At 38.5% G+C, this 15,594-nt stretch overlaps 2 long non-coding RNA genes across 3 annotated transcripts in view; both read right to left on the bottom strand.

Moving 5' to 3' along the window:
* Positions 1–9,370: 9,370 nt before the first annotated feature.
* Positions 9,371–12,438, bottom strand: LOC145424233 (uncharacterized). Of its 2 annotated transcripts, XR_013905254.1 has the most exons (5): positions 12,158–12,438; positions 11,680–11,743; positions 11,168–11,320; positions 10,711–10,801; positions 9,371–10,122 (listed from the first exon to the last, which is right to left on the bottom strand). It is a non-coding gene; the product is annotated as an uncharacterized LOC145424233 (long non-coding RNA). The 2 variants fall into 2 exon arrangements; XR_013905253.1 differs by having other exon boundaries at positions 11,680–12,436.
* A 1,634-nt stretch (positions 12,439–14,072) lies between these two features.
* The window catches only part of LOC145424235 (uncharacterized), a 208,138-nt gene continuing 206,616 nt past the window's right edge, over positions 14,073–15,594 (bottom strand). Inside the window, exon 2 of the long non-coding RNA XR_013905256.1 lies at positions 14,073–14,846. This is a non-coding gene — a long non-coding RNA (uncharacterized LOC145424235). The remainder of the gene's footprint in view (positions 14,847–15,594) is intronic.

The raw sequence follows: 15,594 nt of genomic DNA, 5'->3' as shown, positions 1-15,594 counted from the left end.
TACCCTTTAGCCGGTGCACAGATCAGGGGATTATTCTGCCCCTATTTTAAAAATCTGTGTGTTCTGGGGTCACAGCTGTGTCCCCTTTTTTTACCAAGAGCCTTTCTAGAGAACTATGAATAAGTTGCCCCTCTACTCCAAATTACTGTTTAATAGGCAATTTGTTCTTTACTCTAGTTTGTTCCGTGATTGTAAAATCTGGTATTTTTGCAAATTTGTCCACAAACAATCTAATGGAGGAAAAAAAAATTCCCAAAAAGACTAATTAAGATTTCTATCAGAGCAAAATTGAGCAGATTGAGAAGAAATCTCTTCTCAATCTGCTATCCTCTTTTGCTTGCATCTTTTTTTCCATCTGAGACTGACATTATTCCATGTTAATTATTTTTTCTCCATGAAAAACACAGCAACTCATCTGATCCCAGGCCGCCAGGCCCACGAGCTCCGGATCTCAGCAGAAAAGTGCCAATAAAAGTTGCAGACTGATCCAGGTATCAGTCTGACACAGGTTCTAGTATGTGACGTCACTGTTGGAACACTGTTACGCCTCTGCGTAACCATGGTTGCAGGGGGACGCTTTGGAGCTCTGCTGCTCAGCAGCCAAAGATTTCAGGTTAAACTCTAAAACCAAATAAAATCAATATACTGTATATGTGTACTGTGTACCGCGTAAGCGTTCATTTTCTGCAAGAGGCTGGAAAACGGACGGTTAAAAGGTGACCGATGGCAGCCATACTGAGGTGAGTTGTTGAGGATATGTCGAGCTGTCGATAAGCACGGCTGTTTTTGTGCTCTTATTTACTGTTAGCCTGTTTTGCTGGCGTTAGTGAAGCTGTTTTCAACTGGATGTAACATTGTTGAACTCTGATGATTAATGAATAAACTCTCGATGTGACGATGGTAGAATGTAATTGTAACCCTGTGTTAATTTAGTCGTTTGATGCCGTTTAATATCCAGTACATCTGTTTGGTGTTTTGTTTTTAACACGCCCTGGAATAATTTAAAGTTTTACAATGCCGGTGATTTACGACTCTTTCGCGACAGTCAGCTGGGGAGTAAACTGTGGGGTTCTCAGAGGTAGCTCAGGGTTAGTATTTGGACTGAAGGACTCACAGACACGTTTCATATTTAGCTCTATACATTTTAAAAATTAAAAAAAAAATTCCTGGCCAGCCATTTTCTTATTCACAAAGGCTGTATGGTTATTGCCACAGACGCTTTCTCTTACTACAGATGCAGGGTTTTGTGGTTTTACAACCCATGGACTGAGAAAGGACTCAATAAGTAATCTGTTCACATATTCCAGGGTTAAACACAAGTGAGTCTCAATTTGATATTAAGTGAAGTGTTGGGACTGATGCCAACATTTTCTTCTTTCTCCCTGTTTAAATCCCATCATATAAGGGACCCTCATTTTATCCTGCTACAAACATATTCAGCCAGTGTTATTTAAGTTTCCTGTAAACTACACATGTGAAGTGGATGTGAGAGAGGCTGTGATGAAGTCCTGGAGTTTTTAAGGATGTACGTGCTCCAGTCCAGAAATGTGTACGATATGTTGGACACAGGTGGTAAAGTGCTGTCACACCCTGAATAAACTGTCCTCTGTTCTTTGGTAAGCTGACATATTTGTTACATAATCATGTGGTTTCTCAGAGGGGAAGTGGGGATTTCAGAATACTGGAGCCCAAGGTACCCTTGTGTTGTCCTCGGGATTCCCATATACCTGTTTGCCATTCACCTAGGGGTCATTTCTGACCCGAGGACAACACAAGGGTTAGGTGCAATAATATTCAGCCGTAATATTAGCTTATAACTAGGTCTTGTCAGTTAGCCAGTGTTGTGTCAAAAAGTCATATCTGCCATAAGCTAATTCCCGGTATTTGTCAAAAACCAGTTGATCATATTTAAACTGCTATAGATAACTTTTTGGTCTATAATATGTGAAACATGTCAAATGTATCCCTCATGAGTGATATCGAGTCATCTTGTGCCACAAACAACATTCCTGTCACAAGGTAGAAGCTGCAATCACTTTTTGGCTTTTTTTACTTCTTATTCATTCATTTGACATTAAAATGACTTTTTTAAAGAGTAATCTGGCCAAGAGGACAGCAGAAATTGCAACAAATATAATAATAGTTCTCTAAACATATTTTAAGTGTCCCAAAAGGACTGGGTTGGTTTTGATATAGTTACAATAACACAGAGTTATAAATATATTTGGAAAAATGGGTCATTATTAAATTTGATATATACCCTTTTTAAATCATGTTCACTAAAGTCTATTTACCAATATAAGTAAAGACATTGGAAATCAGTTTTTGTCAGACGATGACTTTTTGGCACAACACTGGAGGTAAAACAGGTTTGATCCTTCATATCTGGAGTCTGAAGGTGCAGACATATATTCAGACATCTCTGGGATGTTTAGGAGTTTAGAATTTCTCTGGTTCATTGGCTTTATTCAGATAATTCAGTAATCACTCAAGATTAGTTCCCAAGTCCTCCTGAATTCAAAGAAATATTCAGGGTATCCGGCGCTGTGCTTTCCCACAGGTGAACTCAGGTGAAATGAAAGAAGTAGTGGATGCCCTCCTCCTCTGGCACAATGATAACTCAGAAAAGCTCCTTGGAGTAAGGAGATCAGGCTCAGAAGTGGTTCTTTCTAAGAACGTATATCTGTATTTATAAATGACATACTAAGGATGAGTAATGCTTAAATAATGAGGAAAGTAAGCAGTGACCAATGACACGTTTAACAATGTGTCATTGTTATCCACTATTCTGTTTGTTTATGAGTACAAGATGCTTTTTTCTATCAAATAACCTAAAAAATGACTGACTGCACCTTTAAAAATACTAACTTAAATAAACCAAGATAACCCAGCAGTCCATAGGAAATAATGTGTGCACTATGTCACTAAAGTTATTTTAACTGCAAATGTAAAAGTAAACATAAATGAACCAAAGAGGAAGTGACATGACTTTGAGGACAGATGTGATCAGGTGGAAAGTGCAGAAAGCTGACTGATGTCCATCTGTGGCTGCATTCAATGTTGGCCTGTCCTGTATCAGGCATTCAGGATTTTCTTTGATGGCCATTTAGCTCTTATGGCATGAACTTGCTCAGTGCATTATTATTGGCTTTTCTACAGTCTGATATTTGTTTACTAATTGATTGATACAGTGCATCAAATAAGTTGATAAATAAGATGTTAAAAACTTCATCATCATATCAAACATGATCGATTTGGAGCAAGTTTGTTTGGCACATGCTGATTGCATTCTAATTATAACCAGAACAGGAGGCGAGAGCAGAGAACAAGAGTGCAGCAGTTTGGTGAAAGGAACAGGAAAGGTGAAGAAGAGGTGAGCATCCAAAAGACGAGCAAGAGGACAGTTTCAAAGGAGACATCACGGCACAATAAAAGCTGTAAGAGCAGAGATTCATTCATGTTTTTACTATTTTTTCTTTAGGTTTTACTCCCGCTGCTTACAGTAAATCAAATATAAAGAACAAACAAGAAGAACTCAAATTGCATTGTTGTTCAGTATAGTTCTGTGACTTCAACCTTTAGCTAACGTATAATGTTTGACATTTTATTATTATTATATATATTAAAAAGGTGCTGTTACTGAGTGAAACAAAGATTTCAGGTCTGGATTTAGCCCCAGTGTTTTAAGATCCCAGCAGCGCTCGTATTTATGGCCACATTTTTAAAAGAGACGAGCTTTCTGGGTGCTGACTCACATGGGACCCCTTTAGTTCATTGAAACTTTAATGCCAGTTTAGTTTAAGACATTAAACTGGACACGTTTTGAATCAAATTGATAATAACAGAGCGATGCTGGACATAAGCAACCGCGTTAGTGTGACGCCCTGCATATTTGAAGGATTGCGATAAACTTCTGTTCTTACTGAATCTGTAACATTGCCTTGATCTGCCTACATCATTTTTTAAATAGTTTGCGTTGCTGAATGAGTTTTGTGTCACTGTGCACAGAGAAAAACTCACCTGATGTAGTGGTAAGGCCATGTTCACCACTAGATGGAGACAACCTGGCACAGGTATTTTCTCTACACACTAAATTTCACAATGAAAAGCCTTGGTGGGAATTTTTGTTTACATAGAAAGCAAAAGAAAAAATGTCTTGAGGTCTTTCCAGTGTTTCCAAAATTGTGCTTTGAGATACTATTAAATTCCATTCTTTTGAATTTTTTTGGCGACAGACAAAGACTGGACTCAGAGTGGTCAAGCTCCAAAAATGATCTTTATGTTTGCATTTCCGAAAATGGAGACCCGCCACACGAACACACAAGCTCAGGTCTGAATTCTTTGCCAGCTAAATCCGTATATATATTTCTGCACTGCGTCACACCGACACACAGTTTACTTAGTTCTGCTTTTTGTCTGGTTTCCTGTATTTTATTAATACGCCTGTGCAGCTCTGCACTAAAACTTCCTGTTCTCTGCAAAAGCATGCAGTTTCCTGTCAGTACTCTGTGACATTGTGCTCAAACTGGCGTTCTCCTAGTCTGGCCTCTATAAAACAAAAATTAAGAATATATATTTATTTCATAACAATACACATCAAAACTTCACACAGACAAACACACACACAAAACAACAAAATATGTCAAATTACATGCATGTCTCATTCGTTTTTTGAGAATTTCACCATTTTTACTTTTCATGGAAAATAACTTGTGTTATTCATGACCAGTGTTGGTCAAGTTACTTGAAAAAAGTAATCAGTAACTTATTACTGATTACTTCCCCAAAAAAGTAATCCCGTTACTTTACTGATTACTTATTTTCAAAAGTAATTAATTACTTAGTTACTTAGTTACTTTTTAAAACCACGATTTACAACCTGAAGAGGTTATAAAGCGATAGATCTTTCAGCCCAGTTCTACTTTTTCTACATAATCCATCATACAAAATGTAATCAAATGGAAAAGTCTCTCTTTTTTTTAACTTGTTTTATCAGTTTTAATCTTTTAAGTTTATGCATCAAGCAAAAATGTAATTAACATTCTCTGACTTGAATAAATTAGTTTAACATTTAAACCTATTTTCTACACATTCCAGCACATAAAATAAAATATTTTTTGTGTTTACACTCACTCTTTCAAATAGATGCAAGTAAAAAACAGCAGAAAATAAATAAAGTCAAAGACTCAGCGGTCCTGTTGCTCTATTTTCACCTGTAAAGCAGGAGTGGGGCAGGCGGAGGTTTACCCTGGTGCAGGTGTGCCACGGTCAGTTGAAGAATCCGCGAGTGTCTCTGTGAATTTCCCATTACGTGGTAGCGCACTCGGTGCTTGCTTGGAAGTTTAGGGGTTTTTTCGCTGTAAAAAGAAGTTTTCTTCCCACGCACAGCGGACACTAATGTTTTTGTCACTTTTTATGGAATCAAACTCAAAGTAAGGTCAGTACTTCCACGCTTTAAACGCTGCACGCTCATACTCTCTCCCACAATCGATATGTGATCCATTGTTGATCTGCACACAGCTGTTGTCACTAACGGCGCACTCGCTTACGTCACTATCATGAGACATTCTCGCAAAAAATCACGGTTTTAGTAACGCAGTAACGCAGCGTTCCTATGGGAAAGTAACGGTAATCTAATTACCGTTTTTGCAATAGTAATCCCTTACTTTACTCGTTACTTGAAAAAAGTAATCAGATTACAGTAACGCGTTACAAGTAACGCGTTACTGCCCATCTCTGTTCATGACATGATATCATTTAAAATAACTTTGTCAGGCCAGTGAATAGCTGCCACATAAGTATAAATCTAAATCATACATGTGGGTAGGGGTGCATAGTCAGTAAAAGTCGCCAAGTCTCTGCCGAGCTCCAAACCTGCTCTGCCACAGACAGAAGCATCAAAAATGTGTGCTGGGAGCTTCATGGAAGGATTTCTTCAGCCAAGTATATCTATATGTATGTGGCCAAGAACCTTGTAGGGCATCTTAGCACAGTTTACTTGTGTCAGTTAGGTCAGCTAGTGGGATGGCAGAGAGGGCAGCCTTTTCATTATTTTATTGTAGAGTGACAGTAACTGCCTATGAGCTTCTAATCAGGCAGAAGTATTGACAGAAAAATACATTGATGAAAATCAAAGAAGAGAAAATTTATGTGATGTTCCATTTTCCTGAGAACTGATTGGCTGTGATGACTCCTTCAAGTACTACATGCTACTTTGTCCTGCTAGTTACGCCTGCTGTCTGTTCTCAGGCCTCCTCCTGTTTTACTGGCATATATTCGTCACCAGAGGGCTCCACTGACCTGCCTGCTGACATCAGAGCACACCCCTGTGTCATGTGACCTGGCAAAGCTGGACTCAGACCTGGCCCAGGCAAGTTAACCCTAACCCACAAACAATACACATATGCTTTCAATTGTGTAATTTCAGTGATCTAGGTAGCTCTGCTTTGGGAGTTCAGTTAACTCTAGAAATGTGTTTTGGAGTTTGTACGTGCTTTGTCTCTAGGGGCCACCACACATATTTATATATAAACATATATAAATAAAACCACTTTTTTTTACATCAGTAATTCCTTTTGTGCATAATTTTATATTATTGTTAATAATAAATTAATTCAAGCAACAAAACAACCTGAAGAGCCGGTTCGGAGCCGAAAGAGTCGACTCTTTTTAGTGACTCGAGCCGAAAGAGCCAGCTCTCTAAAAAGAGCCGGAAATCCCATCACTAGAACAGACACATGCAAGTTTGTCCGTGACCGCAGCCGCGTCGTCAGTGTTTTCTCCAGTCATTGGTCAGCATTATAATGTATGCAAATACCCCCCCCCCCCCCCCAGCGCGACCCCCGACGCCAAAACAGTGCCAGCAGAGTGAAACTGAAAAATGGTTTGAAACCGAAAAATGGATTGAAACTGAAAAAAAAAATTGTAAGCGAAAACAAAGAAATTAGTTTCAATTAATTGTTTTTCACTATCAATTTTTTTTCAGTTTCAATACAAGATTTTTCAGTACATTTATTTCAGTTACAATATTTTTTTTCGGTTTCAATATTTTTTTTTCGAAGCAGTAGGTGTGTGCTCAACAGAAAGTCCATGCAGTGTTGTGTGAATCAGACCACATTTCCCATAATGCTTAGAGTTCCCAGCTAAAATAACCAATAACAAAGAGTCTCATGCTTAGGGTCAAAGGTCCTTATAAAACACCGTTCTGATTGGTCGCACACAGGCATGTTGCTTTCAGGAACCGTTGGAAAACAAATTATCAATCTCCACATTATAAGACCGTACCAATGAACAGTAGTAAGGCAAAATGGCCGTTCAAAGTCTGTAAAACATATAAACATACTTATCATGTCATGAGTATAACCCATAGAACAGTTTGCCATGACATGGGCTTCCTCAAAAAAGTTTCTTTTATGTTGAGCCCATCATGCTTGTCCATAAAAAGTCCTCATAATAACATAAATTGTCCCAATAAGTGGGTTAGAGCTTTCAGCTGCTCTGCTCCCAGGCTGTGGAGCTCTCTGCCCCCAGAAATAAGAAACATTGGTTCTCCCCCAGTTTAAATCCCAACTCAAAACTCATCTGTTCAAATCTGCATGTTCACTGTGAATCCACTGCTAATTTTACCTTGTGCTTTTGTTTTATTGTTCTTATTCTGCCATTGTTTTACTAAGTGTTTTATCCTATTGTAAAGTGTCCTTGGGTGACTTGAAAGGCGCTCATAAATAAAATTTATTATTATTATTATTATTAAAAAACATCAAATCAGAATTGGGCTTCAGATTGTAAACAATAATGGATGTACAGAGCTTATAATGATCCTCTGAGCTATGTACACAATCAAAATACACAAAAGGCACATCTTTTTATTGTCCAGTTCAGCTGATGCCCCTAGTTGGGGACCCCTTTTCCTCTCAGTTGTTGCAATGTGAGGACATAGGGTGACCCGAGTGGGGGGCCAGGCGGCACGGGCGGGTTAGGGGGAGCTCAAGTTGGTGGCCAAACTCCATGCACAGTCCATACCTGTTCCCATCCCGGGCCCCCACGTCACTCACGGATTGCTCTCCAGGAGGGAAGTGTCCTCTCTTGTCCCGAATAAGGGGGTTGAAGCTGGGCTTAGGGAACCCAGAGGTTAGGTTTAGGACTGGAAGAAGATGGGGATTGAAATTAGGGCCCAATGTCCGGTTGGGGCTCCAGGCGGTTAGGTTTAGGGCCGGAATGAAGTCCCTGCATGGGGTTAAAGGGGGTTAAGGTTAGGGAAGGCCTCAGGGCCAGGAGTTTATAATGGGATGGCCATAAAAGGGCCTATACAAGTAAAAAGTGAAGGAAAAAAGAAAAAAGTAAAGAGAAGGGGAAAATTCACTTAATTGGAGTTACAGCACCCTCTAGTGGGTTGTATTGGGGTTAAACTCTCACATAATGGCATCTGAAGCCTCCCTCAAGCACAGAAATACATAAAATCAGTCACTCAAATTGGTTTCATGGAGATGCCCCATTAACATGATCATTCCAATGATCCAACATGTGCTCTGCAGTCTTGTCAGTCCAGCGGAGATTGTCTGATTCCATGCTGAATTTATCCGCAGGTAGTGCAGGTATGTGCTCCTTTAGACCTGCACTGAAAAAAATATGTTGTTGGATTTACTTAATTCAATGGTGGACATTTGTTGCACACAGATGTTTTGCTTTGGCAGCAACTTAAACAATTGAGTTAAATTAACACAATTTATTCATGTTCAATAAACTTGTGCAATTTGTGTTGATAAAATGTGACTTAAACATGTTTTGATGAAGTAATTTGAGCTCTTGGAATATTTTAATCCTTCACAATTTTCTCACGTTATCCCAACACCATTCAATAACTTTTACCCAATACTACTTGGTCACTTAAATACTACATGTTATCTTCAAATTACATTTTGCTATTATATTCTAGTATCAAATACACAATTTTCAAATGGAGGCCTTATAACAGATTGTATTGTTCTCTTCCAAGATGGTTGCTGGCATCCACCAGTAACCTTTCAAAACAAAATGTCTAATTTCACTGCAGTAGGTAAAGAATTAAACTGACATTACTCCTCTACTGAATCTATATAAATCAACAGTTAAATAATGTCAGTTCTTCCGTGTTCTCTGGAATCAATCACAGCAAAAAAATTGGACTGTTTCTTTTGAAAAATGTTGGGAAAGAACAATACAAAACATTCTATTTAAGGCCTCTAACGTCAAGATTCAGTTAAACAACAATTATGACTAAACAATTTGAGGTAATGTTAGTTTCCATTAACATTAAATTAGGTTACTGAATTGGCAAACACCTTCCTATTAACACTACCCATTTTACCCCAATAACTAAAGAAATTAGCACTTGCAGGTCAAAACCTTTATTCAAGAGACGCAAAAATAACATTGATACAGTGACTGTCAAAAATTACAGCACTGATCATACTGTGACATCTTGGTTCAAAACAGCACACTTAGAAATATTCAACGTTCTTTACTTCAACTGAATGAAACTGAAAATACCATTTCACACGGCCCATATGGGATATTTAGACTGTATAACTGTTCACGCTACATCTCTTCACTAGTAAAAGAAAGAAAAAATACAAAGAGAAATTTAAAAATGCTGCCAAACAGACAAACAGAACTTGTACAGAGCAAAAGGAAAAACAAACAACAACAAAAAACGGCTCGTCCTCATGGCAGTTGCAGAGTATATAAAAATGAACCCTGCGATCCGTTCCTGGAATTGAGCTTCAAAAATGCAGCAGAACAAGTGTGAGATTTAAATGTCCTCTCACCTAGAGCTGGTCACCTCACATGCATAACAGTGAGCTTCGTTGCAGGAGCAGTTTTGTCTTAGTTGTGAGCTTTTCTTGAGAGCTGAGTTGCATCCAACTCCATTACCACCCATTGAATCACCTCAAAAGTGTAGCAGAGTTGTGATGGGTAACTCATGTTGAAGGAATAAAAAAGGTCCAAACAGCATGGCTACTGCAAAGGTCATGTTATCCAGATCTTGAAGAACAACATCAGAAAAGTCATTGCCTGCCGCATCCTCTGGAGACAGATGTTCATTGTGGTTTTCTCAATCTGTGCAGTGGCCTCAGTCAAGTCCTGGTTAAACACAAAACATTTCTTTAAGATTCCTTTTTAAACTCATCTCTTTTGAATCTACCAGTTCTAATGTTAGAGTAATTTAAACCAATGCAAGCAACATAGTAAATAGCTATAGCCAAAGAGTGGCCTGCCATGCTGCCATTCATGGTCTAACAGAGTTTCTAAGAGAGGGTGAAAAACATAATAATTTCAAATGCTTTACATTAGTTTTTGTTAGAAAGACCATCAGAAATCCAGGTTATGTCACTCAGAAGATGTTAGAATTTAGACTTTCAGCCCCACAATTTGGTTAGCTGTTGGTCAGTTGGTCACTTTTTCAAACAAAAGCTAATATAAATATTGGTGGGATTTTCCTTTGTTCATTAGAATGACAAATTTAAAGTTTTTTCACACTGATGTGACCCCTAATACAGGGGTGGGGATGGGGCCTCAAGGGCCGGCGGCCGAGTTCACTACAAGGCCTCATGTGAACTTCAAATTATTAAAGAGGACTACTGGTCCTAACCAGTCCAATGAGGGATCAAGTGGATAACTAAATGCATTTTTAAATGTTGCAAAGCCACAATCTACTCATAAAACACTCACCATGAACTCCTGCACCAAGATGTTGCAATTGTCTTTCACACAGATGCGGAGCACTTTGATGAGGGACTCCGAGCATTAATGTCATCCTTGACTATTATAACAAAGAAAACAGAGATTTGTGAACTTTTCAGTAGCACAGAAGAAAATGATCCCAGACAAAAACTCTTGACTTTTTAAACCAGTCAACATGCAACACCAGCATCTACAAAGCAATATCAAAAGTTCCTGTTTGACATCAACTTTATGGATATATAGTTTCCAGAACATTTATTTTTTAAAAAAGATAATTTTTTCTCAGTGGGCCAGTAAATGCATGACGAAAATTATGGCATCCTTTTAGTGGAATCATTACTCACAGGTAATAGTTGACTGTTTCAATGGATGTAGCATAAAAATCTTTTACTGACCTAATGCAATGCATATACACTTTGTAGTTAAAGAATTTTAAAGTTCTTACTGTCATTATGGCAGCTACATCCTTTAGCTTTGTGCCCTGTTCCCCCGATCACTTTGCAAACACTTTCAGCAGACTGTCAGAGAAAAACTCAGCTCCGTCAGAAACCTTGACTGTAAAGGCATGGTTGGGATGCACTGGAATGCTGCATTTTATCTGAAATGACATAAAATTATTTTGAAATAACAGCAGGCACTGTGCTTGGTTAATCAGTAATGTTTTGTTGAATAAAAACTGTGTTTCCAGATCTTATGGGATCAAAAAAAAATCCAAAGATGTTTGTTTCTGATTTGCAACCCAACAACCCACAAGTTACAACCTCATTTCAGTTCAAGTGTGCATTAATGCGAGTCCAGTAATCACCTTTCTGGCAATACATACAGGTATAAGTTAAACCTATGGCAGATTTTGGATCTCTCAGTTGTATTAATAGGGTGAGTATGCATGCACCTAATAATTATAAAAAACCTATTATAATTAAGTTACAGAAACGAAAATAGAATATACTTTCTTACCATAACACCTTGAACCCACAATCCATCAGCTGACTCCTGGTGAAATGCAGAATAGAGGTCATCTCTCAATGTGCAGCAAAAAAAACAAAAACAAAAGGACAGCAGGTGAGGGCAGGAGGGGTAGGGATGTAAGCTAGCATAATGCCGCTGATGATATTAGCTAAAGCTGTTCAATGTCCAAAATCTCACTAACACCACGGTGCAGTAAATACACAATGTAACTGAAGAGTCAGTTGACAAATCTATTCACACAGAAAACCAAATTATGTTATGAGTGCCTCATAATTAGGTTTAATGTGATATTACGGCTCTTCTGCCAAAGACAAATTCAAATGAAAAAGCGCCAATTCTTTGACAACAGATAAAACAGCAAATAAGCTAACGGCTCTTTTTTAGCATGTTACATGGCGACACTCTAGACGTTTAACTACATTTGGCTGAAATATGGTAAAAATGAATTCAAAAAATCAAGACATACCAAAAACGTAGAGTTGGCTGCTCGACTTGACTGAGATGGATGCCTTTTTTAAACCACGATCCAAAGCCCGCGAGATGAAATCACGCGTGGTTTCACGAGATTTAACGTTGCTATCTTATTGACTTACTTCACCTGAACATGATATGAACAATTTAATACACCCTTTCTGCATATCATGTAGTTTTTACACTATATAGTTACATTTAACTTTAAAACATGAGGCAATTGTGTTAAATGCATGCAAGATGCTTACATAAATCCAAGAGATGGCAAGTCCCTTTTTTTCAGTGTGTAATGAAATTGTTTATGTGCAATAATGTGTCTTGTTCTGTTTTGGGAAGAGCAGAAGAGAAGTTAATCACTGGGATATAAATGTCAGCTTGGGGGAACTTTTCTTGTGCCGACCTCAGCGTTCTTCTCAGCTCCGTTATTGGTGCATTTTTATCCCTCTGACGCCTGTTATTCAGGCCGAAGGAGAGAACCAGCTTCTCCACCGATGTGTCATAGTCTGCTTCATCTAGATGGATCTCTGCATGGCCCCATCTGGCTCCTGGGAAGCTGTCAATTTGTACTCCCTCCGCTACATATGGAGGGATCATGCCCACATTGGAGTCTCCGATGATCACCGATGCTTCCTTTGTGTGCAGTCTCCACTCTCTGAGCTTTTTCTTTGTGCTTGGGTGTCTCTTCCGGTGTTTGAAGACTTTAAGAGGTAACCCTAGGTAATGAATGATTGTGTTAGTGTACATATATTCAGGGGTGCACAAGTGGGCCGCAGGTGCGCATGCGCTGTTAAAATAAAGGATGCGCGCCAGATAAGAAGTTGCAACGCACGTTTGCTTACATAAGATTTTATCTTATGTACGCAAGATAAGGTGAGCTGGCTTCAAATGATTTTCACAGCATATTCTGCACCACATCTCTGTGCGTTCTTCATTGCTTTGAACCCAGCTCACCTCCTGCAACCACTTTTCTGAGAATACGCACTTCTTTTGCTGTTCGTACTCCTGCTGACATTTCTTTGGAAGTGGAGGAACACCAAAGTAATTTCTTCGGTGGCTGTAGCTCAGCAGATAGAGCCACAGATAGATCCCAGGCTCCCCCAGTCTGGATGTCAAAATCCTGCTCCTCACATACAAGGTCTTAAATAATCAGGCCCCATCTTATCTTAATGACCTTGTAGTACCATATCACCCTATTAGAGCACTTTGCTCTCGCTCTGCAGGCCTACTTGTTGTTCCTAGAGTATTTAAAAGTAGAATGGGAGGCAGAGCCTTCAGTTTTCAGGCCCCTCTTCTGTGGAACCAGCTTCCAGTTTGGATTCAGGAGACAGACACTATCTCTACTTTCAAGATTAGGCTTCAAACTTTCCTTTTTGCTAAAGCATATAGTTAGGGCTGGACCAGGTGACCCTGAATCCTCCCTTAGTTATGCTGCAATAGACGTAGGCTGCCGGGGGATTCCCATGATGCATTGAGTTTTTCCTTTCCAGTCACCTTTCTCACTCACTATGTATTAACAGACCTCTCTGCATTGAATCATATCTGTTATTAACCTCTGTTTCTCTTCCACAGCATGTCTTTTATCCTGTCTTCCTTCTCTCACCCCAACCGGTCGCAGCAGATGGCCCCGCCCCTCCCTGAGCCTGGTTCTCCCGGAGGTTTCTTCCTGTTAAAAGGGAGTTTTTCCTTCCCACTGTTGCCAAAGTGCTTGCTCATCATATGATTGTTGGGTTTTTCTCTGTATCTATGAAGCGCCTTGAGGCGACTTATGTTGTGATTTGGTGCTATATAAATAAAATTGAATTGAATTGAATTGTGTATATATTTATTTAGATTTAGATTTCTTCATACATTCTTATATAGTTCTATATTGTGTATTGTGTATTTTGTTGTACAGTTATTTTATTTTCAACTTTAATTTATATATTTTATCTTATTCTTCCCAGTTAAATTTACCCTTCATTCTAATTTGTGTTGTACAGTTATTTCATTTTTAACCTTAATTTATATTTTATTCCTTCCTAGTTAAATTTACCCTTTTTAATTTTTCATATTTATTTCCTATCTTATTCATAGCCTTTCCTTTTTTGTTTTCTTTAGGTCACGAGCAGTTGTCCAAGCATTTCACTACATATCGTACTGTGTATGACTGTGTACGTGACAAATAAAATTTGAATTTGAATTTGAAGTATACTTGGGCAAGATTCTCTTTTGTTCTCTCTGTTGAGGTCAGGAAAGCGATTCCGCTCCCTGAAGACCAACACAGAGACTAAGGAGGAGCTTCTTCCCGCAGGCGATACGGTCTCTCAATCACACCACCACACAGTACTGACCCACACATATAGTTCTTACACACACACTGGACATTCTGGACATTGTTTTCACTTCATCACTTAAATCACTTTAAGCATATTTGCACTGCACAAGACATAATGTGGATTGCACAACACTGGTCACTATATTCTTCATTTCCAGTTAATACTTGTACAGCTGCTGTTATTGTGTATATATATATTTATTTATTTATATTTCTTCATACATTCTTATATAGTTCTATACTGTATATTGTGTATTTTGTTGTACAGTTATTTTATTTTCAATTTTAATTTATATATTTTATCTTATTCTTTCCCAGTTAAATTTACCCTTCATTCTAATTTGTGTTGTACAGTTATTTCATTTTTAACCTTAATTTATATTTTATTCCTTCCTAGTTAAATTTACCCTTTTTAATTTTTCATATTTATTGCCTATCTTATTCATAGCCTTTTCATTTTTTTTTTCTTTAGGTCACAAGCAGTTGTCTAAGCATTTCACTGCATATCGTACTGTGTATGACTGTGTACGTGACAAATAAAATTTGAATTTGAGATACTAACCCCAAGTTGCTCTCCGATGCGTCCGTCGAAGTGTGAATGTAGTTAGATAGCACTCAGTATAGATGAAGTGCTTGTGAGAATGGGTGTGATTGGGTGAATGTGGCATGTTGTATAGAGCGCTTTAAGTACTCCGAGAGAGTAGAAAAGCGCTCTATAAGAATCAGTCCATTTAAAGGAGCTTCTTCGACATTTTTAAGAGTTCTAAACAAATGTCTGTCCTCCTCCAGAAAATCTTATGTACGCAAACGCGCGTTGCAACTTCTTATCTGGTGCGCGTCTTTTAGTTTGACAGCACATGTGCACCTGTAGGACCACTTATGTGCTCTCCTGCATGTATTTAAGGAAAGAACTGTGTTTAATGGAGGCTGTCAGTGACAGTCAATGCCCAAAAGGTTTTTGTTCAAGCAGTCCTGGCAGACGGCCTCGCTCTTACTTTCCTCATGTTCTCCTTTTATTTAACTGGAGTTGATAAATGACTTCATCCACCCATCTAATATGTTGAAAAAATCAAAGCAAGAAACTTGCTCACCATGTTTTCTTGATACTGCAGTTAATA

This window comes from Astatotilapia calliptera, chromosome 23 (genome assembly GCF_964374335.1).
Source record: "Astatotilapia calliptera chromosome 23, fAstCal68.1, whole genome shotgun sequence".
In the NCBI taxonomy this organism is placed as follows: Eukaryota; Metazoa; Chordata; class Actinopteri; order Cichliformes; family Cichlidae; genus Astatotilapia; species Astatotilapia calliptera.
Note: the sequence above shows the minus strand (reverse complement) of the source record. Positions and strands in the feature narration are given on the sequence as shown.